At 37.7% G+C, this 27,727-nt stretch overlaps 1 protein-coding gene across 1 annotated transcript in view; it reads right to left on the bottom strand.

Moving 5' to 3' along the window:
* The window catches only part of BNC2 (basonuclin zinc finger protein 2), a 322,413-nt gene that overhangs the window by 247,029 nt on the left and 47,657 nt on the right, over window positions 1-27,727 (bottom strand). The gene's annotated exons all lie outside the window — the stretch shown is intronic.

Here is a 27,727-nt window from a genome sequence, read left to right as displayed (position 1 = left end):
ACTTGTGAAATGGCAAATATTATTGTAAGAATATTCAGAATGACTAGTTTATCCTACAGGACGAATAGTTGGTTTATCACACCAAATTAACAGAAATATTCAAAGACTTTACTCCAGTATCTGCCTAATGTGTGAGTCTGTGTGTGTGTGTGTGTATCTAAGTGTATGTATACATGTACCCACATAGCATCACTGATTTCACACACACACACACACACACACATACACACACACACAGGCACTCCTGCTGAAATTTATCTTTTATAGTCAGAAGGGAGTGCGTTTTTTTTTACTAACTGGAATTCACCCTGAAGCTCAGAAGGAGTTTTGAGGGGGCAGGACAATGGTTCACACTCTTTGTTTTATCTACACTGTTCTATATTCTTTCTGATAATTTGAGATAGGTAACCAAATTACAGGCTTACGGGGAATCTGATGATCATAAAACCACAGAAGTGTAGTCTAAAGTATGACATGATATCCACAGATAGATTCCTAATGCCCATACACATACAAATAGTGCAATATATGCCTCATTTTAGAGTAAAATAATCTGATCCAAATTTCTTCCATGCACCTCATGTCCTAACAAAAGCATTCATCAATTTCTTTGTCCTCCTTTCAGCTTTCTAGTTTGTACTCAGCTGCATAGTCCATAGTCCCAAGCCTATTTTATTCAAAACTTTCTAACCATACTGCTTGTATGTGTCCCTGCTGCCACAGGATGTTCATGATACCAACTGCTACAGCATTATCCTCCAAAATTTCCTCTGCTGCAGTAGCAGCATTCAGAGATGCTGTATCACTAAGCTACAGACAAAATATACAATGCATTTGCCTCTTAATGCCTAATTGTTGATTTTCACAAATGCTGAGTGCCACATCAAGATTTATTATATGACTTACACTGCCACATTAAACATCAGGGAGAAAATACTAAGTGATGTCTTTTAAACTTCTGCAATGAAGTGTTCTCCCGTGTTCAGAACTCAGCTGGTACACAGCTTTGTGCAGTACATACCACACATATGATCGCTCATTATAACAAAGTGGCAGCATAATGGCCCAAGTGCATGCCCATGAAAGCAAGAACACCACAGTTACTCTTTTGGGGAAAATTCACAGTTGTCAGTATTTCACTGTGACAAGTTGCAGCAGGAAAGACTCTGGAAAAGTACTTTCTCAGGGAAGTGAGATGTTCCAGTCTTAAGAAGGGGCTGTATGCATTGGTGGAGAGTTTCCTCCAACTTTGAAATGTTCTGGGTTTAACCCCTGAGACTTTCTTTCTATATGCAGTGAAGAAGCACAACTGCCACCACGGACAGCCCCAGACATAAGGAGAGACAGTGTCTTTTTTTTTTAAAAGGGAGATAAAGACAAATTGTCAGAAAAGGCTATGTCCTTGATCAGACCAGCTGGCATGGAAGAAGTGGCCATAATATATGCATGTGAGGTATTCAGGCTTCTCAAGGGGTCCTGATATGGCAAGCATCAGAAACTTACACAGATCAGCAAGAGCCTAAGTTTGGAGGAAGAAGCTATGCAAAGAAAGTCACTAACATATGAGAATGTATTTCTTTGATTAAAATAAGCATCTACCTGCAGAAGACAAGATGCAGTATTTGTTTCCATCCCCATGTGTACAAACTATGTATTACAGATGGTTTGACCAGTCAGAAAACAGGATTCCAGAGAAGGTTGCTCAGAACATCCAGAATTGCAAATGCACCATTGAACAGAGCACCTGGTGGAATAATCACAGTTATTTACAGATATGAAATGGAGGCATGGAAGGCAGTGCTGGTTTACTATGAGTAAAATTAACATGCTGAGTAAAAATGCTGTGTACTAACTCAGCAAGCACAGAGCTGGCAGCACAGCAAATGCAGAACTTCCTGCTAAATTTGTATTTGTACACATCATACCTTAAAGTCTTCTGTTATGAAAATGTAAGAGCCTCCTTTGGAACACCTGTGACATAGTGACAAGTAACAAAAGCCTAACATGAAACATTATTTTGAAGTATTTATTTCAGTTCTAGAATATGTGACTGGCTCCCTAATAAAAGTTAAAACTCACTCTTTCCCACCCACACAAAGTAATTTTGTTTAGAGACCTTCATTTCTTTTGGCCTTAGCCCATATGAGGGGTGTGTGGTGCAGTCGGTGCCAGTAATTGCTTCCATACAATACAAATGTTTGAAAACATTTTGCATACTTGTTATGATTATGTATGACATTTATATTGTATTTAAAACTCCAATGGGCTTTTAGATTTTATTTTTGCCTATAGAAAACAAAGACACAGCACAGAATGTTCCTCTAATATATCTAAGAGAACTAAGTCAATTTTATTTTTGGTTAATACCCTGTGAAACCTTAGCCTCTCAACATTTGTTTTTTCCATTGAAAACAAAAGTATGTACATTGATGGTAAAGCTATGGGAGCTATGTATACAAGTTTGATTGCATATACATTCACACAGCACGTGAAACTGGACAGCTAGGCAAATAGCTGTGCTCTTGTGATTATTATGCATATGTTAGCTGCTGGCAGAAATAATGACCCTTACACTGAACAAACATCTGCAGAATCTTATACCCACAGACATGCAGCACTATTGAATCAATTTTACAGGTGTAAGATTATTCAGATACAGTTTTCTTTTGTGAGGGATTTTTAACACATAAGAATGCTTTCTTTTATAGGTGCAATGCTATACATGTGTTAAATCACTAATCAAATCCTCTACATATCTAATGATATATTACTTTACTTGAAACATACTTCTGTTATTTTTACAACAGACAGTTTTAGTCTATGACCTCAGGAAACAACTGTATAGTGAGTAGTCTATTGTCTAAATAATAAAGTCTCAAATTTCCTTCAACTGAAATAATAGGAAATTAAGCACATACATCATATAGCAGTCTTTTCATGAGATTCCGAAACTTTTTTTGCTGTCCATATTTAGTTAAGGAAGATGGCAATACTTCATTTACCTGCAGATTCATCTTTTTGACCTTGCATCTTCTACCACTTGATTGCCATTCCCTCCTCCTTTCCTGTCTGCCTTGGAGTTGTCACCACTGGTGCTTCAAAGGTCAGTTGCAGAAATATAGTGGAAAAACACCCCATCTAAAGTTACACTGATCTGGCACCACAGGTAAAGCACAGACATCTGGACTATAATAAGTTATCAGTTTTCTAGTAGGGCTATCCCCTACTAGCCTATCTTCTTCAAGAAACTCAGCAGTATCAAACACATTAAGCCAACATTCATCAGGCTTGCAATATTTAAGTGCTTACTAGTACACAGATGATTAACAGTAGCAATGGAAAATATTTAGAAACCCTTTGCGTTGTTCCGATACACAGAGAAACGTGAGTTTTTTCCACTACCTTCCAGGTGAGACTAGGAAAGTAATGTCAGAAAGGTTATGGAAACAAATGGTTTCCTGCAGCTGTGAGACAATCACAAATACAGATCTGTAGCAATGAAGGAGTTTGTTTTAAGGAGAATACTTCAGATTCTTCACGCCCCGATTTTCCCTCTCTCCCTGTCCTGTTCCACTCTTCTCTCACGGTTTCCTACTCATTCTCTTTAATTGAAGAAGTCTCAAGTCCTCAGCAACTTTACACAAAGTCCTCCTGACTGCTCTGCTTTGGTTTGTCATAACTCTCTGCCTGCGCTAACAAAGATCATGGCAAATCACCACTCTGTGAGAATCACCATGATCCCAGCACCCCGAACCACTTCCAAATAATAATTATTTTTGTCGTCTATACATACCAACTTAACCCCAAATCTGTCATGGCCACACACATTTTGTCCCCCTGTTAACTTCCAAAGCTTCATCAACCACTCTTGAAAGACAGAGCAGAACAACTGCTTTTACCGTTAAATATTTCCTCTGGTCAGATTCTTCGGTTTCTTAGATTTGGACTAACATACAGAACATAACTCTCAGTTTACTGAGGTTCACTCAGTCCTACTCTGATCTTGTAAACATTCATGCTCTTCTCCACAAACTGCAGATTTACTACATCTATGTCATACACTGTCACTATGGGACTTCATTTCAAGTATTAAAAAAAAATTACTTTGGCCTTAAAAATCATCTCTCTGCAAAGGCTAAGGACTTTCTCATATAAAAATATATTTCTATGTAATCCAGAGTTATTAAAACACATTCTGAAGTTAAATTATCATAAAGTAACCCCACTTACATTAAATTGAACAAAAAGTACTACATTTCTTATATTTCAAAGGACTAGTCACTTTTTATAGTGAGGCTTCTTTGAACTTACAGCTGTGCCATTCCACTCAATGGGGTTCAACCATATTAATTCTCTGGGAACACATGTATTATCACCTAATGGATGATTCTGAAACGTGGCTTTCTGAAGGAATTATCACTTCCATTTATTTTTTTCTCTAGACATAGTCAGAAGAGAAAAAAAAAAAAAAAAAAAAAAGAAAAAGGAATTAAAAAAAAAAAAAAGTTGCATATACCCAGTGGAGGAGATGACTCCATGACTCCCACTATTAGCAGCAGCTGCTCCCAGTAGGGAGCCAAAAGAACCTATTCATCCCACTTACATTCGCTTTTTATCAGAAGTGAGTGTACGTATTTCAAGAGAATTCCACACATTTAACAGTTACAAATATCACTTTTAAGTGCTTCAGGTTATGATTGGCATGAGCTATCTCCTGGGCTGCAGGGAAGGACAGTGCTTTTTATGCAGGTGCTGGCTTATTGTGCATAGCTTCAAGCTAGTAGCAAACTTCCACCTCAAACATACTCCTGTTGAACACAATGTGTCAGCAGATGATGAAGCAGAACAGAGTCCTCCTGGCAAGTACTGGAAGTGAACATATGAACGTTACCTGTTATCACTTGATCCACATGGCCGGCTACCAGACCTAAGTGACTATTATGGCTGCCAGAGGCATGCGATGTTTTTGGTGGTTTTTTTATTTTCTTCATGTTCAATTAGTAAAGCCAATGTTAACTACAGCTGAAGTTCTAAGGTTCCAGTCACAGATAGACAGACAGACAGACAGACAGATAGATAGATAGATAGATAGATAGATAGATAGATGGTTGTTTCTACTACCTAGTAGGTAATTTCCTTATGTGACCAATAACTGTGTTTAAACCATCATTATTTGACTATAGAACTTCAAAGACTTTTACCTCAGGGGGAAAAAAAAACCTAAGAAACTAAGCACAAACTAATGGAAAGCACAGGAAAAATATTCATAGTTGAAGGGGCCCAGATTTTAACATATGTAATGACTGCTGAGCAATAAAATCTCAGCAAACCGAAATGAGAGTACACCCTGAAGAATCCTAATTCCTTGGCTCAACAGGGGATATTATTAACTAATTCCTTACTTTGTCCTATTTCAGTTATATACTAGAAAGAGTTGTAAACAATTTTACATTTTACCCTCTGTGGCAAATTTCTTGGGTTTAATGTTTTCTATCAGAACTTTAATGTTTTTTTAATGTAGATTTTTTTTCTTGAGCAATATATCATATTTAGCTCTGTAACTATCAATCAATATTGCTTTTAATTGAGGTTAATTTCTTTCAACTTTTCATAAACTTCCCCTTGGAGCACTGAGGGTTCTTGCACCTGCTGAAAAGCTTAAGTTTATTTCACAAACCAGAAGTGTCTTCTTCTCTCACTCACAGACAGGACCACCCCCAGGTTTTGTAAGACACGGCAAAACCATGATCTAAATTAGATTACAGCTTTAAAGCCATGTCTGACACCACAGCAAGCAGAAGAGAAGGGATAGGAGGGGAAGAGCATGGTCAAAAAAGACATAGCATAAGACCCTTTACAATGATAACAATATTCAATATTACCACTTCGGGGCAGAACTTCTAAAGTACATGCAAAGTAAAAGTACAGCAGTGGCTTTTCATACATGCACCCACACAAACATAAACACATTTAAAAATATTGGTTTATTTCTCCAAAACAGAGAAATGTAGGGGGAAATGGAGATAAGGATACCTCTCTTGCTCAGCTTTTTGGTGGTATATAATTTAACAGATCTTCTGGCATTAGGGCAGTGCCATTCCACACTCTGTCAAATAAAGAATTTGTTAAAGGAACAACTACTTAGTTGGTTGTTCCAATGGTCAACTGCTAACTCATTCTCACTGTCACTCTTTATGCATACATTTTCAAAATGTCTTGGCTACGAGTAGTAATATTAAGGACTGGAAGCAAACAAAAGTGTTCAGAATAAAAAATGTGAGAAGATGTGGAAAAATGCCAATACACAGAATACTTGAATAGTTCATTAAAAGTTTGCTCCCAGCCTAGATAGCTAAAACCCTGGATTCTCTAAATCAGGCTGCAAGGCACCATATGAAAAGCAGACGTTCACACTGATGATCTTCTGATGTTTGTTGTAATACAGTAGCGCTTAAATCAAGCATCCTAAATCAAAGATGTGAGTAGTACCATACTAGTCACTGCGTGAACACTGAGTGTTATCAAAGACCTCACAACTTAGGACCAGATGGAAAACAACAGGGAAAAGGGGGAAAGGAAGTGCAGGGAGGGAAAAAAAGATGAGTGTGAAGCAGTAGGAGATAAGGGGAAGAGAGTAATTGGGAAGGGGCAAGTAGGGGAAGAGAAGGCAGAATGGAGAAAAAGAAGGATTACAGTAACCAGCATTATACCCCAGGGGTCACTACTGTGTCCGATCCTGTTTAACCATCTTCATTAACCATCTGGGTGATGGAGCAGAGAGTACCCTCAGCAAGTTTGCAGATGACACAAAACTGGGAAGAGCAGCTGATATGCCAGAGGGTCATGCTGACATCCAGCACAAACTCAACAGGCTGGAGAAATGGGCTGACAGGAACCTCATGAAGTTCAACAACAGGAAGTATAAAGTTCTGCACCTGGGGAAGAACAGCCACGTGCAACTAACTGGGAAGTACCACTGCAGAAAAAGACCTGGGGTTGCTGGTGGACACCAGCTTGACCATGAGCTAGCAAAGTGCCCTTGCAGCAAAGAAGCGTAATGGTATCTTGGGCTGATTTAGAGAAAGGATTGCTAGCAGGTCAAAGGAGGTGATCCTTCCCCTCTACTCAGCACTGGTGAGGCCACACCTGGAGTCCTGTGGCCAAGTCTGAACTCCCTGATACAAGAGACTTCCAGAGATCCCCGCCAACCTCCACCATTTTGTGATTTTGTGATTCCAGCTCAGTCACATCCTGGTACTCCTGAACACCCATGCAGATTGCTAAAGAAACATTTTTCTGCATATATCTGGTAAGCCTGCTACATGAATGACTTGTAAATTTGAATAACATGATTTTGTGCAAGAAACACAGCTTAAAACAAAACAAAGCAAAACAAATGAACAAAAAATTTAAGCCACCTGTAGCTCAGAATACATCACTTGTCAATTTACTAGCACAGGCTGTTGATAGTACCTCAACATAGTGCCCTCATCACATTTTCTCAAAGCAATATTAGACTAAATTTAATGATAAGGCTCAGGCACTCTAAGCACCTTCTTCAGAATTCCTCAGGTTGCTTCAGCAAGCACCCATTGCTGTAGGCAGTCACCGTCTGGAGGAAAAAGTGTGCACATCCTTAACAGAAAACCCTTAATAGCTGGCTCACAAACATGGAACTAAAAGCGGCCAGGCTTGTCTGAGCCTCACTACCTGAACTATGACAGTTCTGATAGGAAAAAAAAAAAGAAAAAAAAAAAAAAGAAAAAAAGTGCCTATGCCCTTCTAGCTATGAGATACAGTGCTACAAATGTTTCCATACATAAACAGTAATTCTGATGAACTCCTGCTTCCATTGCAATGATGTAAGAATATAGATGGCTAGAGAAAGTCATAGGAATGACTTGGTAACTGAGATGATGGCAAATACATGGTGAAACAGAATTAATTGGTACTGCTACTACTACCGCTGGGGAACAGCCTCTGAAGGGATGAGGGAACTACTTCCATTTTCACCTGCCACAGAGATATCTTCCAGAGATACAGATGTTCCGGCCCAGGACAGCTGAGAGGATACAAAACACCTCCTGTGGTTGGTGTGTCCTATTTTTTTCTTTCCTGTAACACTATACAATGAAGAAAGTGCAAAGAAAGTCAAATGATGTTACACTGTTGCAAAACTGGAACCTTAGTGGTAGACAAGACCACCCAGCCAGGGATGAGCAGAGCAGCCACCCTTTCTGCTATGAATTAGGTGAAGTTTGAGCTTGTGGATTTTGGAATGGCAAACACTCCCTATGTATGAGAACCACTGATGAATATTAAATTAGGCAAAATCAGATGAAAGAGAAAGCTATTTATACATAGGTGAATAGAGAAAAAGGGGAAGAAAAACACCAGGAAAAGTAAGAGGCTCGCTGTCAGTAACACTACAACTACATCAAGCCATTTTTAGGCCCTGCACAAACTAAACCAATAGTAGTTCAAAGTGCTACCACTTGTGCAAATGCAACTGAATTTATACGTCTGTTAACTCTGTGTAAGAAAATGCACAATCTAATATGTAATAATACCTGAGGAAAAAAAAAAATCCATAATGTATTCAGCAAACTAGGTTTGCTTTTTGTTATTTAATGGACATTTTAATGTGCAGAATGCAGTAGCAGGCCAAATTTGGCTTGATCAAGCTACACTTCATGAAGAGTCAAAAAATTGTGACAGATTTCTGAAGCCCCAGTAATATGTACTGTGACAACCCTGTTTTTCAATACAGGTTAACAAAAGTAACTACACAATGTTCTTATTGTGAGACCAAAAAAAAAAAAAAAAATCTTTTATAATCAGTACGGTTGAGCTACTTGTAAACTAATGTATATGCTTGTGGAAAAATAAAAACAAACAAACATAAACCACAAAACAAAACAAACAAACAACAATATCCTTAAAAGCAATATAAAACCCCTCCAAAAGAAAAATAATCACACCTCTAAAAAGCAAACAAGCAGGACAGTAAAGCTTAGGGGAACAGGAATGTTTTCTGCAGCATTAAATAAAAAGTTAAAACTGCAATCTGTGCTAGGCAAGAAAAAATGAAAAGAACCCCTGAAGCATTATCCATCAAGCATAAGTGAATAATGAAATAACGAATATGTCTATACCCTTGGTCCTTAATCTTACAGCAAATTATAGTATTCAAATATAGCATTTTACGCATGCAGTCTGATAACACTTTCTGTCTTTCTTGGAGATTTTGTGAACGACATGATATGAAACACAATGTATTTAATGAAAGGTTTCTAAGCTGATTTCCCTACAGGTTATTTTCTTTCTTTTCTCTGGAACCCATACGAAGGATATACAGCAGGGACCAGGGGCGTATATAAAAATAAACTACCAAGCGGCATCAGAGCCGATACCCCATTCCTACAGGGGCAAGTGAATTATTAGATCTGTGTCATGAATTTTTTTTTTTTTAATATGCCATTGTTCCCACTTGAGCACATTAAATTTTCCATATCCACTTTTAAACCAATATTACCTTTTTTCCCCCCATGGTCATAATGTTCAAAGTATACATTAAGCCAATTCAACAGCTTAAGTCACACACCAGTTATATGTAAAGTAGGATAAACTATAACCTTTTGATTTTCCTCTCTATGAACTTATACTTCAGCAGCTAAAGAAAAGGGAAAAGAAGCAAAACAAGCCTAGGTGCCTCATGGGAAAAAAAAACAAAAAACAAAAAACAACCCTAATATTCATTTTATATTTGGTCACAAACAACATTTTATCTGACTTTGTATATTCATGAAAGTATATTACAACTGTATATATATTTTTTTGTGTTATACCCACTTTAAGATATATAAGCCTTTCAAATCAAAGGTGAAAGGATTTTTGGTTTTGAAGATGTGATTGCCAATTTATTTTTGCACTAGTGCACATAAACAGGAAGGACAGATTCTTAGGTATGAGTTATATATTCCTGTACAAAATAATTGTATATTCTATGAAGACTGATTCTTTTTCTAGAGAAATATACAACAACACAAGGGAAATCTTGTACCAGCAGCATAACTGAAGTGGCAAGACACAATATTACAAAAACAGAGCTACTTTCATTACTGTGATGCTGTGTGTCAGAATGTCTCTCCTTAATGAACCTGTTTGCAATAAGACTCTGGGTGCAAAGAGGCTATTTAGAGAGCCTATTGTGTCTATAGTGAGTTCTTCAAATATCTTCCCACCATTAGACATGCCGCATTGACCAATTCTGTCCTGATTGCTGTTCTTTTTAGTATCAAGGGACATTCTTGCCCAGACAGACCGATGGATCAGAAACTGCACTTCATAAAATGTTTACACTGTACACACATTCACACAGTGATACAAGCAACAGAGTCCCAGATCACACAGCATGTTGGATGTGCCAGTGTCATCCCAAGGCTTATGACTTTCCAATATCTACAAAAGGATTTGGGTTAAACTTTGCTTCTCCTGCCTGCCTGTCATTCTAACAAAAGCGATGCTTTTTCCACCCGTTCAGAGCGTAACCAAGCCCATGGCTCACATGGGGATATTTCAGGCAAATGTTCCCTATGTCACAAAGCCTTTTTGCTCAGTTGAGACCATCTCTTAATTGCTGACAACAGAAAAGGACCACACATGTCATGCCATCAAAGAGCAAAAAACTTTGCTGTGAATAAAAAAGAAAACCAAAACAAAAAATTAAAAAGTCTTCCTAAAAGATAATGAATTACTACTCTCAGTGACAGCAGCAAGGAACAAGGGACTTTTCTCAACAGTAATTACAGAAATACTTTGTTACCGTGTACAGTTCTGTAAATTAGTCCCTTTGTAAGAGATTTTGTGAGGGTAGTTTGATGCAGTCTCAGAGTTCCTATCTATCAAGGCAGTGGTTTACTTATTAGCCACTAATTAATATGCTTTATTCTCACCTTTCATGAACCTCATGTCAAACAGGCTATCTGCAAGAAGCCTTTTTACACTTTAACTTTTTTGTGGTCTTATTCTTTTATTCTCCTAAGTATAATTTACCTGTCACCTCCAGTTGAAGTTCCCAAACCCCACACACAAGTGATAGAAGGCATATGGTAAATGAAAGATGTGACTATTAATTTACTAACAGATCAAAAGCTACGCACATTATGCTTGATTTAATACGGGATATATCTGTGTTACCAGCTGAACACAGAAATAGTGGAAGGAGGAAACCTATGAGGGAGGAAAACATTTTTTTAGTAATACTAAATGTGAAACTAAAGCATAGGTGATACAGCAAGTTCTCATCCCAGTAAGAACTGGGAGACTATATATGCCCTCAGAGGAAGTGGCAGGTGCATTGAAATCTCAAGGAAGAAACACTAATGCTTACAAGTTTTCCTCAAAGAACGAAGGGAACTCTTCTTGCCAAGTGCTACCTGTACAGGCAGATGAGGCACAGGAAGATCTAGCTGTTTTGTAGCTAGCAAACTGAGACACAAGGATTAAAACACACATCAGGAAAGTGTACACCACTGAACAAATGAAGAGGCTATTTCAAATAATTTTTTGCTAAGTAATACAGAAGTGTGATATATATCTCTACTTACTGATGGTAAGTTTATGAAAAATGGCATTTTGAGTAAGATGACTGAACAATACAACAGGCAGAAGTAGAGATGTTCTAAAAGCAACATCCCAAAGTGTAATTACCCTTTCATTCTCTTCACCCGAGTCACCAGATTAATCTATAGAAGAGGTTTATGAAATTGAAAAAGAATAATATTTTGGGCTGAATTCTTTCCTCAAATACACTCAAGTCTCTTTGAAATATGACTACTATGTGAAAGGCAAATTTGGAAAAATGACATGTTACATTACATATATTATAGGCATGGGATAAATATTTTTAAGAATGAGCAAACAACCCATTTTATTATACTGATGACATTTTCTACATGCATTATGCATCTTCTATGGATTTTAATTAAACCTTTCTAGGCTTTCTGTCCGTATTTTCCATGTACAAGCATGTTCTTCCAGTGTTGTGCCATCTTTACATCAAGAATACATGCCCTTCTCTCATTCCATATTTTTCCACACTGATATGTGCACCAGTTATTCTGCTCACCTGGCAAGCATGCATGTGTCATTGATAAACTCTTATGGTTTGTGTTTATAAATGAAAACATTCAGAGTGACTTGCTTGACCAGGCTATCACACAAGAGCTAACTCTTAACACAGCTTTTCAGTTTGGCAGCTCCAGCCAGACTTCCATCTTCATCATGAACACTGGGCATTTTATGATTGTAAAGCCAATACCCCTGGGCTGAAGCCCTCCAATTCATACGCTGCAATTTAATCTGGAAGAGAAGCATGCCTTCTACTCCAGATGCTATTTGTGAAGTCCTGTTTTACTCCACAGCAGACAATGTGGGCTTCAACAACCTGCAGCTGTTTCTGCAGTAGGTTGCCACTACAGACTAGATCATGAAGCCATCCCACCACTACCTTTAATCATATCTATATGGCAATCATTCAAATTTCACTTGCAATGCAATTCTTCTTGGAGATTCTTAGTAACCCGTAAGTTATCAAAAAATCCAGGAAAACAGTGAAAAATGAGTGTGAAACTTGCTGTACTAAATAGGCTTAACAGTTACACTGTTTATCTTTTTTACCAAAGCAACTAGATCTAAGTTAGCCATTGTTCTAAGTGATCATTCTAAAGTTTCCCTAAGGTTTCCATCACAATTTCACTTGGCCTTCCATTAAAGTACTACATCTAGGTCCTGTATGACTTGAGACATGTTTCACTTTACTTTTAAAAATGCACACACATGAACATCCTCTAAGGCCTACAAGACTGATATGCAAAATTTCATGTACAAACTCCAGTGTCTTCTCTCCTTCTTTCCACCCTCCCTCCTTTCCACACCAAACCAAGAAAAAGGAGCATTATTTGGTCTTAGGGACTAAAACTTTCTCTCTAAGGTCATTTAGAAGGGTCCCATGTAAAACACTACTTAATTTCCTCTCTAATTATTGTATCTAGTTAAACAGAAATTCTTCAGACATGTCTTACTTAATCACAGAATCTTAGGTGGTACGCTGATGTCCTCTTCTGGAGCCATATCACCAGCTCTGCAACGGAGGTTACCCTGCTTCCTCTAGAACTGCTAAAGCTGTTTTTCATTCACACCAGAAAAATAAAAGCAACCCCCCTCCACCCCAAACAAACAAATTAACTTAAACCTGTATGATTTTGCCTGAACTAAATGTGATAACATTCATACAAATTTTTCCACCAGCAACATGGTGGGGGAATGACAAGCAACCTCTTCTGCATACAGAGACAGAGACAGAATACATCTGTCCAGAACAGTAATTCTTGGAAAATAAAGCATGTGATATGGCTGAGACATCACATCTTTCTTTTATTACAACTGATGGTGAAAGGTGTTTTTTATGAACAGACAGAAACTGTCTCTTATGGCATCTTATGACCTCTAATTCTGAAGTGCCACTTCAGAACTGCAGGAAAAAAAAACAAAAAAAAAAAAAAACAAAAAAAAAAAACAACAACAAACAACATCAACAGATCAAATGAACAGGTTATACCTTGTCCAGAAAGAAAATGCCAAATTATTACATCTTTCATATGTATTCTCACACACAGAAGAAAATCTGTTTGGCAAACTACAACTCAACAAAACTAAAATGTGTAAGTTTTCAGAAGAATAGGACACTGATAATGCAGAAGTAAAAAACCCAAAGCTATTACATATCGTAAGTACATCACTGGAAAGTGAAATACAACCAGAAATCAAGTAATAAGTACTGTAATGACTTAAGTATAGAACTAGCAAATAAACAGATGGAAGGTACAATTAAGAGAGACAATTAGCATCAAATTATGCTGTATTTTCTGAACTTGGTTTCCAAAGATCAAATTCAGATGTTGTGTGTACTCATAGTCTTTAGAAGAGTAAATAAAACATTCTGCACATAGCACTCCATAAATCTCTTACTTAACTTACCATAAAAATTAAATCCAAACACAAACATAATTGTAAAACCTCCTCCTTTCCCGCAAAACAATCATACAACCAAACCAATCAACGCATTAAAATTAGGAAGGTCAATGCTTTAGTTTCAAATTGAAATTATTAAGCGAAGATTTCATTAGTACAAAAGAAGTATACCTGTCTCTTGGGTACAAGAATGTCTGAAAAATTCACATGAAACAGGGCCTATCTATACGTTAAAGTCATTTTAGACAGTGGCTTGCAAATCAGCTGGCAGGACTCTTGAGCTGCTTTGTTGCTGCCGTCCTCATGGTAAATTCTGTCAGATTTTAAGAAGCCTTGCTCCCTGAAGTTAGTCGAAGTCTTATTGATGGTCTCCTCTTTGGTATCCAGAAATTTTTCCAAGCAACTAGTTTCAAAAGAGCAGATACCTTTCTTCACCTAGTATAGGGTCTCCATGTACTTCTTTCTGGTGTATTTGCTTATTATAAATACAGATCAAAATATAGAAGATCTTAGTTATCATGAAAGTCTTTTAATTGCATTTTAACTATTTTTAATTGTATTTAATACAATTTGAATTTTTCTTGAATGAAGGCACAAATATCCATTTAAAAATATCTGATTTTCTGAGAACTACCAGGACAAAAATAGAGGTCTCCAGAGACAAAGAATGAATTTTTCTGAACTGATGTTTTCTAAGATAATAGATTCTAAATTCTGTGCAGTTCAAATTGGTATCTTGCTTTTCACACTTAAATAAATTCTGATAGCTCTACAAACAGCAAAACTACACAAACTGAACCAGAGTCCAAGCCAGAATATAAGGTTTGTAAGCATTTATTACAAAGCAGGATCAAACATTAAATGAGAATAATTTCGAGTCGTATTTTAGTCAGTTTCTTAGGTTTTGTAAATGAATGCAGTTCTGATTTCAGTGGAGTCAGTTTGATTTACCTGTTCTTTTGAGATACTGCAGGATAATATAATGAAATTAATTTATAATTTTAAAATGTTAAAAACCATACATTTCACCACCTAAGTCTCAACTTGTCCTTTTCTCAAAAACCTAGGAAAAGGGTAGACTTTGCAGCATACACAAAAACTGATGAAATGCATACTCTGGACAACAGAAAGAGGATTTTCACTTTGACCTTTTAGAATTTTACAGTAGTCCTTTACTTACCAGTGTTTTATTCCATAATAAAAAATACACACATCATTTCGCATGCAGGTTCCAGGCTAGTTAGATTACCTACCATAAGGCTCAGAGATAAGAAAGAATGATTTGTTGCTCAGTCACATTTCTGCATCTTGTGACAGATGTGAAGTAACTCTCAGTTGTTCACAGAAACAGAGAATGGTGTTTGTTTCTTTTGTTTTTAAAGATGGTACAAGAAGAAAAGGGAGTGCTCTCCCTCCTTCAGGAAAAAGAAATAAAAGGAATACACTTTTTCAGCATATGCAGTGTATTTCTACAAAGAATCCATCAGCACTGAACATGAACTCTATGCTGCAGTGCTTGATAAAGCACTCTTTTAAAGAGCAGGTGTCTCCTTTACAGAACAGTGGACCTTTTTGCCCAGGCTGCTGCCATGGAGAATAGTTTTATTTTCTTTCCACCTGATTTAACAGATGTCTTATGTATTTCACCATCTCAGCTATCTAGCCCATGTAAGTTATCACCCCCAGACACATAAACACTTTAGGAGAATGGATAACAGCACAAAGACCAACTTTTTAACTGAGAGCTTGTCTACACATTCAGCTATTTGGGAATAAAAATTCAAGGACAGCAACTGCAGAAAAACTGTTCTTGAATGATTCAGTTCTTTCTGTGAAGATACTTGCTCCACGAATGGGGAGTCAATCAGGAATACTTACTTCCGTAATGGCAAATGTTATAAGCTTCTGTAAAATAGATTGCTACTCCTACTTCACATTTCACTAAAACAAATAGACTTTTAGGTATAGACAAACCAGTAAGCAAAGCATCTTGAATACTTTCTACAAAGCCAGACGATGCTACAGGGCAAAGGTTATACAAGACCAAACTGGAACAATGCCCTTATGCATAGGAAGAAAAATTAAAACAAGAAAATGTAAAAATTAAAATGTAATAATAAAAATAAATAAAAATAAATAAATAAATAATAAATAAAAATTCGTCATAATAATGAAAGAAAGGTTCTTGCATTGATAGCTGTGTTGCTCAGAAAGCAGTTTTGGTAAAGTGATAGTAAGTAGAAAACAGATCTTGACAGACAGACAGAAAGTAGTAACGGATTAGGAAGGCAATGCTGTGAAATTTGTCGAACCAGAGCGACTCCTGTATCATTAAGGGAGATTCTTAGTTTGAAAACCACTTGCTACTGCAAGATATCCATCAGCTGTGAGGCTATCTTGACACAAAATACGACAGAGAGTTGCACTATTATAAAAGGCTGAAGACTCATTACTACAGAGAGCTGTAACAATTTTAAGGCAGCTGGTAAGTTAAGCTTCTTGGTTCTAAATAGTTATTTTTGCCCTCTTAACACAACTCAGTTCACATGATGCAGAGGTGGGTTAAATCCTGTATATTTGGATTTTTCTTTCACAGAAACATATGCTGACTAGGACTTTTTTTTCCTTTTTTTTTAATCTCTTATCTGATGAATGACAATTATAAAGATTATCTGAATAAAATAAATAAATAACTCTAGAATCACAGACTTCCCTCCGTTTAGCAAATGCAGTGGCAATTTCAAGACTAGTCCTGGGCACCATGCTCTAGGTGACCATGCTTGAGCAGGGAGCTTGGACCAGATGACCTCCAGAGGTAACCTCCAACCTCAACCAGTCTGTGATTCTGAGAATAGCTTCCTTACGTCTGAAAACAATGGCATCATGAGGTACATGAGGATTCGTAAATTGAATGAGAAGGCATGTAATGCTTTCAGCTATGTACTGGTGAAGGTGTTCCTTTGTAGCACGAAACCTGTCTTCAATTTTCTTGATGTAGTAAGAAAACCCTCCTGATCAGCTTGGCAGAATTTCTGTGCTTCTAGAAGAAACCTCTTCTGGCTGTGCAATAGAGAAGGAAGGAGCTGGCTTTCTAAGATATATCTTTCATTCATGTAATGCATGAGAAGCCCCCTATTTCATACAGTAAAAAGTTTAAATCTCAAATGTTCTGACTGCTACTCAGGATGGGTCATCTTACTGGGATAAAAAGTAATAATGATACCGAAACCAAGAAACTCTTCTCAAGTTGTACTTACTGTTCGTGAGTATGGCTCATCAAGGAACAAAAAGACCCACAGAGGCATGTGAAAGATCTGAACAGAGAACACCGCACCACAGAATCTCAGGCAGGCAGAAGTTATGGACATAATTTGACCGTAGTATCCCCCAAAAGCAACATCAAATTCAAACACTATGATGCAGGAAGAAGAATACCAATGACAGACTAAAAAAGCTCCATCTACTTCTGCATGGGTAGTAAAACACCAGAATTGATTCAGATCTTTCAGCCCTGACATAGGATATACTCCTTTCATTGAACAGTCAGATCACTCTCAGAGTCTTCCTTAAATCAAAAAGTGGCACTTAAGTTGAGCCTCTGCTCTCTATCAAAACAAACACACGTATATTTTAAATAAAATTCTGACTGACTTGTCTTTCAAAAGATGAAATATCAATTATATGAGCTTCATGCTGCCTTAGACAGTACTTAGAGAAGTAAAATTTACAGTAAGATCTGTGTTCTTAAGAGGAATTAGCCCTGCCTCATGAGGTTCAACAAGGCCAACAAGTGCAAAGCCCTACACCTGGGTTGGGGCAACACCCAGTACCAATAGAGGGTGGTGGATGAAGGCATTGAGAGCAGCCCTGCTGAGAAGGCCTTGGAGGTACTGGCGGATGAAGGATTGGACATGAGCTGACAATGTGTGCATGTAGCCCAGAACACAGATCGTATCCTGGGCTGCATCAAAAGCAGTGTGGCCAGCAGGTCGAGAGAGGTGATTCTGCCCTTCTACTCTGCTCTAGTGAGACCCTACCTGGAGTCCCGTGTCCAGCTCTGGAGCCCGCAGTACAGCAAAGACATGGACCTGTTGGAGAGGGGCCAGAGGAGGCCACAAAAATGATCAGAGGGCTGGAACATCCCTCCGATGGGGACAGTTGGGGTTGTTCAGCCTGGAGAAGATAAGGCTCCCGGAGACCCTATTTCAGCCTTACAGTACCTAAAAGGGGCCTATAAGAAAGATGGGGACACACTTTTTAGCAGGGCCTGTGGTGATACGAAAAAGTGTAATGTTTTTAAACTAAAGGAGGGGAGATTTAGAACAGATATAAAGAAGAAATTTTTACAATGATGGTGGTAAAATACTGGAACACGTTGCCCAGAGAGGTGGTAGATGCCCCATCCCTGGAGACATTCAAGGTCAGGCTGGACGGGGCTCTGAGCAACCTGATCAAGATGAAGATGTCCCTGCTCATTGCAGGGGGTTGGACTAGATGACCTTTGAAGGTCTCTTCCAACCCAAACTATTCTATGATTCTATGATTTCACTATGAAGCTTCAAAGAGATCACAATCTGAAAAGCACAAAGAGATGCATTGCAGTGACAGATCAAATTCAAATCTGTGTAGTTACAGTAAGTACTGGTTACACAAAATATTACATTACTTAATACTATTTGAAGAATTTACCAGACCAAATTTGCTATTGGTCTATACAATGCAAGAGGTGCTATACTCTATGGTATAACTTTTATTGATCTCTAAGTACTGTAGTGTAGTGGATTATGGACATAGCATCTAGAATATTACATGTGAACTGAATCTTAAATTTACAACACAGGATACACTATAACATAACACACATTTAGGTACAGATATTCAGAAAAATATTTTTTGGTAGCCGAGTTTACAGATGAAATAACAGTATGGTGAATTATCAGCATTCTAAATATTCAGATAATGTCTTCAGAGAAAAACATTGTGTTTCACTGAGAAAAGATAATACTTTCCCTACAGTAGTATTTTTTATTTTCTGAAAATCTGGTAATACACCAAGTCCATTGATTTCAGTAGAGAAAGATCAAGGATGAGTTTAACTTATGCAGTAGGCATAACAAAATGCGAAAACAGGAAAATTTAAGTGTTATTATAATGTCATTTGGATGACAGTTTTCTCCTGAGTTGCCCATCAGCAAACCAAAATTAAAAATATCATACAAATCAAAGTTGCTTTCCCAAATCTTACATCTTGTCATGATCCTGCTTCCATTTGTACTATTGCAGCGTTTAAAGTCCTCAATCACAGTCCCAGTACAGCTGGCAGTATAGAATATATAAACAAAAATCAATTCTAAATTAAGTAAGCAACACTCCAGCTTAAAAGACATAAAAACAGTTTAACCTGATCACTGGAAATTCCCTCTGCATAAAAGGAATTTCCACACATATTGCAAAATTAGCTCATGGTACTACTGTACCATGATTTTCAAAGCCTGAAGCATGGGAGGGGTGGTTCAGGAAATGTAAGTGTTGTCATGCACGGCTAGAGGCCAGCATTAACTAGCCCATAACATCACACCAAATACCAAAATGATCCAGGACAGACCAAGAATCGGAAGGTCGACAAGTCTTCTCTGTTAGTCTCTACTCCTCCCATATTTGCACTGCACTTACTCAGACTACAGGATTGCCCTTGCATTGCTCAGTTGCCCCACAAATTAGGGAAGAAAACATAACTCTACAGAATATATGCAATTCTTACATCATAATTCAAGAGAAGGATGTAAAGGGTAACAAACCAGTGATAAATTCTAAAATTACAAGTTTCTAAGGACAAAAGAAATAGTAGGTGACCAAAGTCAAGAATTAACTTTAAAGGAACAATGCGTGGAAAAAGAATTGACTTGTTTCAAAGATGTACTAACAAATGTCTAATGCAACAGCATCCTTTTTAAGGAGACAAAAATCCCAAGATGACTAAATGGCAAAAGTAAAGAGGCAACAGAAGAAATATTGATGAAAAATGTGGTGCAGAAGCAACTAAAACCATCAAGAAGAAATGATTTAAAGGAAAAATACATGTTGGGAGCTAGACTGAGTAAAAAAAGAAAATTACACAGGAGAAAAGCAGAGTATCAGAAGGGACAGCAAGCAATATAGTGAAGAATAATAAGGCTTTCTACAAATACATAAAAGGAAAGAAGACAGTAAAGGATAAAATGAACGCATTAAAGTATAAAACAGATGCTTAGATACAGGGTGATGCAAGGTTGATGGCAGGATTAAACACCTCCTTCACAGGCACAATTCTCTTCAGGAACCATGAAGAAAATATCGGGAAACATGAAGCTAATACTAGCCTCCCAGATCAATTAAGTAGCAACATGCTGGTTTTACAGCTCACTAGAAGTTAAGGACAAAGGTAAATTAATATACTGTTTCACACTGGAATCATCTGGTGCAGTATGGACTGAAAACTTGTCACTCCCTCTGCCTATTATTTGGGGCTTCATGTTAATCAGACACAGATCAGTCAACTGCCAGTAGCGTATATGGTGATTATTTTTTGTAACAGACACAATTTCAACTCCATCTGCAGCAGGATGGAATATCCAGATACAATGGATTATATAGTAAAAAAGACAAGACTCTAATTTCATACAAAAGCATATTCATTGGAAACCCTGCAATAATGAAATTTAGTCAAGTTTATCAAATAACTTTATGTGAATAGACTTGAAGGAGCACATATATACAGATTTTTGTAAAGGCACTTAAAAATATTGATAGGTTAATCTCTCAGTATGAAATAATAAGTTCAGCATTCAGGTGGTAAAGTGAAAAAAAAAATAGCTACCTAAAAAAGGGAAAGTGAATATAATTGTTGTCATTTTTTGGAGAAAAAGCAACCACTGAGTTCCAACAGTTGACACACTGAGGCCAATTTAGCCATATTTTTAAAATGTCTAGCATTGCTTTAGTATTTAAATATCAATTTCCAAATGTTTTATTGATCGATGACAGTGTGTCCCCTAGACCAGTTTGATTTCTGTTTCAAAAGTATGTTCATAAAGGTGCAGTGACAAAACATACAGAAGATGGCATTAGGGAAGGTGTTTGGCACAAAACCAGACCTATTGAAAGACAAAGGAAGTTATTCAGGATACATCTGTCCAAACAGCAAGTCATGACTTGCACATATGAAGGTTGCTCAGAAATTTCCTATGAATCCCACCAGAAGGCTGTAATGACCTCTCTAGGGAAGTTCTGGGAAAACAAGCTATTGAAAGTTCCGATTCCCACTTCTTAAAAGGACATGGAGATGATGATACAAAGCTGTGTTCACTTTGCCAGTCCCAACAAGTCTCTTTGAGCTGGCACCATCAGAGGGCTGCTGCACTTACTTGGAAGTACCACATTTCTCATTTCCCTGAGATGAGAAAAACAGCCCACTGGAGACAGAGGGGTTCACAAGGCAAAAACAGGCTACTGAGGAAGCAAGAGAGGAGCCAATGTAAAGAATGATAATAATGGAAGAAAGTGAGGTGGACAAAGAGAGATAAGAGGACATGGATATGAAACAGTGGAAAACACTGTAAACTGGGTAACAACAAAGGAGAATTAATTGAGAGGACAGGAACACAGACAAGAGACACAGCATAGCTCAGTTACTAATGTTACTTCTTAGTGGTTTCAGTACCAAAATATTCTGATAAACCCCAGATTAGGTGATTGAGTGGAGGAGACAAAATGAAAATATTCCTTTGTTTCATTGGGATTTCAGATGAAAGGAAGGCACAATCTCTATATTCAAAAGATGGAGTACGTTTGCATCTTCTGACAGGAGGAAAAACATTTAACTATTTTTAAAACAATTATTTTATGTTTGGTATGTATCAAAGTCTACTGAATAACAAGAAGGGAGACAAGAAAGTTAAAGACCGGCCAAGAGGCAAATAGACAAGTGTTTACAAAGGAAAAGAGAAAAAATGCAAAGACTGGATAGTTAAAGGGGATAAGACAAGGACTGATTTAAAAATAAGTTCCATTCTTACTCTTTCTCAAAAGAACACAGAAAATACGAATGCATGCAGCATGTTTCTACAGACTTAGTAGGACACAGCTTTTCTGACAGAGTTAAAGAGTGAATAAGATGTACAAGAATGTTTCTCCACAATGCAACGTGCTCACGTGTGGCCTGATTTGTACCCTCCTTCTGGTACTTACCTGCTGCACTGGGCATGGCTGGTGGGTGTTGGTGGTGGGTGCAGGAGTCTGGGGCAACCTGAGCTGGAGAAGGTCTCAAACTGCCCTGAGCCAGTCAGCTCTGCAATGGACAAAATGGACCCACCACCATGTGTCAAACTGCCCACCAGAGAGCACATGGTGCCTCTTTGAAAACGTGCTTCAGAAAGCGAGGTAATAACTGTGGGAAGGAGAGACACTGAAAAAAGAGAGGTGATGCTTGAACGAGGTAGGAGCAAAGAGGCACGTAAGCACGGCTGGAGAACAGAGATTCCTGAGCAGGGGCACAGCAAAGAGACACCCAACTAGTGCCGGAGTAAAGAGATCCCTGAGCGGAGACAGAGGGCAGACACAGGAGGAGGTAGACCTCTGAGGGGACAGCAGCCCGTGGAGGAGTCCGTGCTCAAGCCACTGAGTAAGAAACAAGGAACAGCAAAAGCAAAGTCGCTGGGACACACCACTTCAGCCTCCTGTGCTGCCACCGCATCACCCAAGGGACTGACAGGGATGTGCGGTGAGCGGGCCAGAGGAAGCTGAGGTGTGTTTCTGTAAGGGTTCATTTAAATGTTTGTGTTTATTTCTCCACAGTAGAGACAATAATTAAAAGTTAGTGATAATTGTCAATAAACTAAATTAAGTAAAATTCCACAATAGAAATATGGTGGTTTTTTTGGTCCTCAACGTCTTGCTAACAAAAAGCAAAGAAACAAAAATATCAGTAAGAATATAAAGTAATGGCAATTTTGTCACTCATCTACATGTAAACAATTATACCATATTACTACCGTGGAATCATAATTCCTGTTTTAAAATGTGGTGTACAATTATAACTTTAGTTTGCTAGAGGATTTCAAGATTAAAACTGAGGGCCTCAAAATATTTTGTCCTACTGTTCTATGGAGTATCCTTCTCACATCAAAGCATTAAATGGGAAAACCATGGTGAAAAAGAAAATTAAATCTAGCAACACAAACAACATGGCATTGCTGTGTATTGCTGTACAGTTACAATTTTCCAAAGTTCAATACACAGAATGGAGTTTCATGTACATTATGAACAAAAATCAAGTTCTTCTTAATCTTTCATTAGTGACTAGTAAAACTAGAATCTTAACATAAAAGTGGACAAAAAATAATATTTAATATATCTATACCACCTACAGATAAATTATGTCAGGAATTTACTTGGACTTAGATATCTACTTACTTTTTTTACAATAAGAATCAATGTCGTTTGTATGAACCTTCATTTCTTCATTATAATGGTTCTGTAGATTATACCAGGTTTTCAGGCAGTGATAAATAGTATAGATTATGAAGAAATTATTGTTCACCATTCAGCAGGCAATATTTTAAATAAAATGAGATGTTGCAGATATTTCAGTATAGGTTTTTAGTCTAAATCAGCATTATCCACTTGTAAAGCTTGTTTATTTCTGAGATACATACTCATGTAAGTATACATATATAAATGCACTACCATTGCCACAGGCACTGATTTTCCTGTATACACACACTCTCACATAAATATGCATGCACATATAGACAGGATAAGTATTGCACAAGTTAGAGCGACACCACTCCAAAGGAAATGCAAGTCTATTAGAGTGAGGTGGGACAATGAACAAGAAAATAGAATAGGGAGGAAGGCTTCAGGTTATGACATCCAGCCTGTTCCTCCTCAAATATTTGCTCCATTGCAGACATAAGCCATTATCTGCTTCCAAGTACTGACACAAATGCCTGCTGTCTACCACTATTCCATGTCTCCATACCCAGTGATTCCTCTATGGAGGTATAGAAACAGACAGAGAAAACATCAAGAAACCATACCCCTGACATTGCTAAAGACTATGTTGTCAGCAAGAGCAGTTTACTTCCTACATTTCTAATGACAATACAGACAAGACCTTAGCTGAAGCCAAAATTTAACAGGGAACCTGATATAATCATGTTTATTAAAACTTATCTCACAATTTTTATCATAACTACATTTACTTGAATATGCTTTTCTGCTAGTCATGTAAAAAGGTGTCAGCCCTCAGGTGATTCCCTGAGCAAAATGGCCACCATCTGCCATCACAATCAATGTCTGTCATTTCTCTGTAGTTAACTAGCAAGCAAAAATGAGGCTATCTTTCACAAAGGTGATTACTGCCTCCAACTATTTTCAAACTGAAGCAAAATGGAAACCATTGCCTTTTTATGGTTCAGAGATATGGCAAGACACTATTAAGACAAAGACAGAGTAAAGATTTCCACATACAAAATGACAAGAATAGGATGCAGATTTATAATGTTAAATGTAGGACCTCACAGGGCTGTCCTAAGTTCTCACACTGCCTACTTAAAGCATCATCTCCATACCATGAACTTTGGCCTAAACCTTAGATGTTCTTTCCTTGTTTTCCACCTCAGATCCATGCTGCCTCAGATCCCAGTACCCCGATTCCCTCCAGAGAGATAGATGCTCTTCTTACATACTGATTAAAGTAAATTAAACCATTTGCATATTTCACTGTTGAATAATTTGTTTCCTCATCTAAGGATCAGTCACCTAAAAATGGGAGGCTGACCTGAAGGTTATTGCATTTATTTCCAATGACTAAATATTACAAGACCAGTCTAGTATCTTAAATCAGGAAACCAAGTGGCACGAGTCATCAATTACAGCAGCAGAACTTCAGAGGATGGTAGCATGGCTCTGCACAACTACCAGTGCTCAGTAAAATCTACAGAAATAACTTAGGTGATACAATCTTCTGAATATGGGCTCATTCATACACATCCTAAGTCTGAATCTATGTCTGACATGTACATATGTGGTGAAATTCACAAAATTATGCATGCTTTAATCTCAATTTAAAGTCCAATAGCCATTTCCTCACCACTGCTCTTTCAGGCATCACAATTTCAAACCATGCATTACGAAATGAACATTTCTTAACCAGATGGGTTTAAAAAAAATGCAAAGCCCCTCCTTACTACAGGACTACCAAATTGTACCCCCAACGTAATCTATTCTACTAAATCTTGTAAAAACTAAATTGCATACGTATAAAGACATTGTTCTCAAAAATAAAAAGTGGAAGGTGTTATATTCAATATATAATCACCTAAAAATTCATCAGTGTTGCAAATACACAACTATAACTGTAACGGTGAGTCATGACAATATTAAATGGGTAGTGTAGTAATTTCTCTCCAGATCAGGTAGATGGCTGAAAGTATCTTGTAAATAGAAACAGTATTTCTGTACATCCTACTTCACTCACAGCATAGTGATTTTACATGTCCTGTGACCCCTCTCCAAGCACGCATTCTAGCATATGATACAAACTAACAAGTTAAAATAACCCTTTCTTTTATCATGTGCTTTAAATATGTTGTTAGTGAAAGAAACAGTATTTTCACATAAAGTAAAACACAGAAAGGGTCCTATGACATTGTTACAGTAGATTTTACAATTTCCAGAAGGAAACAAGTGCTGTGAATCATACTTTGGATCTGCACAAGAAAGAGTAGATTATATAAAACAACATGAACTAACACAGCTAAAAGTGACCTGATTCAGGTGAGGGTGATTTCCAAAGCCAGGTCTCTCCTTGCCAACACACTTCAGAAACTCAGCTTATTTGCTAATCAGATCATTATGCTATTCCATGTATTTTTCAGCTAACCTCTCTACTTCCTCCGTGTGTTTAATTGCCACTTCAGATGTTGCATATATGGTGTGGGAAAAGCCTTAAATAACTTATCTGAACTAATATATCTCCATTTATTTTAATGATAGTCTGCTGCTTCTTTAAGGCCTATCTGAACTAAATCCCACTTGCCCCGTGACAACTGCAGCCACAACTGTTGGGAAGGTTGCAGCAGAAGAACCAGACAGACAGACAAAAGCTAGTATGTGTCTTCCCCATTCAGTCATTTCCTGCGTTTTGGAGGTATTAGTGAGGTGCATTTCCCCTTAAACAGAACCACTGAGAACTCTACACAGCTCCACGGATAGACAGCAGCCTTCAAAGTCACTCTAACTGCAACAGTTGGCCAAACTACATATACAGTAGGAGCTTGCTCTTCAGAGCTCTGTGAACTAATTTAACGCCCTTCGCCTGCATTTACCTAATGCACAAGGTTTCACGTCACTATGAATTGCACAGACATCAACACCTTAACAAGATTAAAGGGCCCAGATTTCATTTTTTTCACAATCGTGCCCCCCCCTCCCACCCTGGGCCTCCACCAATCTCTTACTAGGAACATATGCTATAATTTTCACTGCCAAAATTTTTACCACACTTCACAGTAGCAATAAATACAAACTGTTTATCACAAGGAACAATAAACAACTGAATGGCCAGGAGAATGAAACTAATCTTTCTCTCCTCTCCCAGTGTATCTGTCCTCTCTTTTACAGGGTTATCATGTACCAGGGAAAGAAGCAGGGGATGCATTCATGCATTTTTGTGTCACTTCACTAGCAGCAGAGAGACTCTAAAGATTTTCATTTATTATTTTCATGGTCACCAAATTTATCTAGAGGTTATTAACCCTGATTCTTTTGATTCTGTAAAGATTCTAACAAGCAAATGATGGCATTTATATTCTAGGTTGTTGATTACTCTTAATTGATTACAGAGCAAGAACCACATTGACCTCAAGATTTCAATACTCACTTCGGGGGCTTGTGAAGCCATTAGGAAGAAACAGGTGCTTGATAAACAGTAATGTAGCTTTAGACTCAGGACAAACCTGCAAATGCTGAGTGGCTTCAAGAACAGATGTCTAACAAGTTAGTGTATCAGTGTACCTATTTTTTCCATTTAATTCAGTGCCTGCCTTTCTTTCACAGGGAGTGAAAGCAAGCAAGCTCTGAAAGAAGCTCATTCTGGTCATGAAATGATTACACTAGTTGTTGTACAGCAATGTTCCTCGACTACTGTGTCTCGTTACAGTGGGTTTAAGAAGCTGGATGCAGACCATGCAATGCAGCATGGAAGGTGCATTGCTTCCAATACCTGATCTAGTAGTTCGGAATTACTACACTGCCCTGCATTCTTAATGAATTACTACACATCCATGCATTGTACAATATAGAGGTACATTACCTACTCATGAAGAAAGTAGTTTACGTGGTTAAAAAAAAAACACATTAAAGGGAGTCTTTCACCTGTAAATTGCATTCCTGAGCCCATCCAGATTAATGGTTTTCCTTTATCGTAGCTTGAAGTAACTGATTTAAGGAAGACAATTACAGCTTCACTGGCCAAACAGCAATCTTAAGAAGGCAAATTCATCTGATCTCCATTTCTTGCCTTGCTTAAGGATGGAGTCTTCTTTGTAGATGGCCATAAGACAAGTGCCTAATCAAGCAACCTTGCTACACTGACTGGTGTGCAAAACATGATATGTTGTATCTTTTACTTCCTACATCTGTAGGAGGTAGT

The sequence above is a fragment of the Streptopelia decaocto genome (genome assembly GCF_964273445.1).
Source record: "Streptopelia decaocto genome assembly, chromosome: Z".
Taxonomy (NCBI): Eukaryota; Metazoa; Chordata; class Aves; order Columbiformes; family Columbidae; genus Streptopelia; species Streptopelia decaocto.
This window is presented reverse-complemented; position numbering and strand designations above follow the sequence as displayed.